At 37.4% G+C, this 2182-nt stretch overlaps 1 protein-coding gene across 1 annotated transcript in view; it reads right to left on the bottom strand.

The window, feature by feature from the left end:
* Positions 1 to 2182, bottom strand: part of GALNTL6 (polypeptide N-acetylgalactosaminyltransferase like 6) — a 1234451-nt gene that overhangs the window by 1100964 nt on the left and 131305 nt on the right. The window lies entirely within an intron of this gene.

Below are 2182 nucleotides of genomic sequence, written 5' to 3'. Positions count from 1 at the left end.
CTTTCTTCTGTCTTGCTGTTGGTGTAGAGAAATGCAACTGATTTCTGTGCATTGATTTTATATCCTGACACTTTACTGAATTCCTGTATAAGTTCTAGCAGTTTTGGAGTGGAGTCTTTTGGGTTTTCCACATATAGTATCTTATCATCTATGAAGAGTGAGAGTTTGGATTCTTCTTTGCCGATTTGGATGCCTTTAATTTCCTTTTGTTGTCTGATTGCTGAGGCTAGGACTTCTAGTACTATGTTGAATAGCAGTGGTGATAATGGACATCCCTGCCGCATTCCTGACCTTAGCGGAAAAGCTTTCAGTTTTTCTCCATTGAGAATGATATTTGCGGTGGGTTTTTCATAGATGGCCTTGATGATATTGAGGTATGTGCCCTCAATCCCTGCACATTGAAGAGTTTTGATCAAGAAGGGATGCTGTAATTTTTCAAATGCATTTTCAGCATCTACTGAGAGTATCATATGGTTCTTGTTCTTTCTTTTATTAATGTGTTGTATCACATTGATTGATTTGCGGATGTTGATTGAACCAACCTTGCAGCCCTGGAATAAATCCCACTTGGTCGGAGTGAATAATCCTTTTAATGTACTGTTGAATCCTATTGGCTAGTATTTTGGTGAGAATCTTCGCATCTGTGTTCATCAAGAATATTGGTCTGTAGTTCTCTTTTTTGATGGGATCCTTGTCTGGTTTGGGGATCAAGGTGATGCTGGCCTCATAAAATGAGTTTGGAAGTTTTCCTTCCACTTCTATTTTTTGGAACAGTTTCAGGAGGATAGGAATTAGGTCTTTAAATGTTTGGTAGAATTCCTCCGGGAAGCCGTCTGGCCCTGGGCTTTTGTTTGTTTGGAGATTTTTGATGTATGTTTCAGTCTCCTTATTGGGTATGGGTCTGTTCAGGCTTTCTATTTCTTCCTGGTTCAGTTGTGATAGTTGATATACCTCTAGGAATGCATCCATTTCTTCCAGATTGTCAAATTTGTTGGCGTAGAGTTGCTCATGGTATGTTCTTATCATTGTCTGTATTTCTTTGGTGTTAGTTGTGATCTCTCCTCTTTCATTCATGATTTTATTTATTTGGGTCCTTTCTCTTTTCTTTTTGATAAGTCTGACAAGGGGTTTATCAGTCTTATTAATTCTTTCAAAGAACCAGCTCCTAGTTTCATTGATCTGTTCTATTGTTTTTTTTTATTTCTATTTCATTGATTTCTGCTCTGATCTTTATGATATCTCTTCTCCTGCTGGGTTTAGGGTCTCTTTCTTGTTCTTTCTCCAGTACCTTTAGGTGTAGGGTTAGGTTGTGTACCTGAGACCTTTCTGGTTTCTTGAAAAAGGCTTGAACCACTATATATTTTCCTCTCAGGACTGCCTTTGTTGTGTCCTCAGATTTTGAACTGTTGTGTGTTCATTATCATTTGTTTCCATGAATTTTTTAAATTCTTCTTTAAAATTCTGGTTGACCTATTCATTCTTTAGAAGGATGCTGTTTAGTCTCCATGTATTTGGGTTCTTTCCAAATTTCCTCTTGTGATTGAGTTCTAGCTTCAGATCATTGCGGTCTGAAAATATGCAGAGATACCAGTTGCGGTCTGATTTAGGACCGAGGATGTGATCTATTCTGGAGAATGTTCCATGTGCACTAGAGAAGAATGTGTAGTCTGTTGCTTTGGGTTGAAATGTTCTGAATATATCTGTGATGTCCATCTGGTCCAGTGTGTCATTTAAGCCTTTATTTCCTTGCTGATCTTTTGCTTGGATGATCTGTCCATTTCAGTGAGGGAAGTGTTAATGTCCCCTACTATTATTGTATTTTGTTGGATGTGTTTCTTTGATTTTGTTATTAATTGTTTTATATAGTTGGCTGCTTCCACGTTAGGGGCATAGATATTTAAAATTGTTATATATTCTTGTTGGACAGATCCTTTGAGTATGATATAGTTTCCTTCCTCATTTCTTCTTATAGTCTTTGGCTTAAAATCTAATTGATCTGATATAAGGATTGCCACTCCTGCTTTCTTTGGATGTCCATTAGCATGGTAAATTGTTTTCCACCCCCTCACTTTAAATCTGGAGGTGTCTTCGGGTTTAAAATGAGTTTCTTGTAGGCAACATATGGACGGGTTTTGTTTTTTTATCCATTCTGATATCCTGTGTCTTTTGATTGGGCTAAATG

This window comes from Mustela nigripes, chromosome 1 (genome assembly GCF_022355385.1).
Source record: "Mustela nigripes isolate SB6536 chromosome 1, MUSNIG.SB6536, whole genome shotgun sequence".
Lineage (NCBI taxonomy): Eukaryota > Metazoa > Chordata > Mammalia > Carnivora > Mustelidae > Mustela > Mustela nigripes.
Note: the sequence above shows the minus strand (reverse complement) of the source record. Positions and strands in the feature narration are given on the sequence as shown.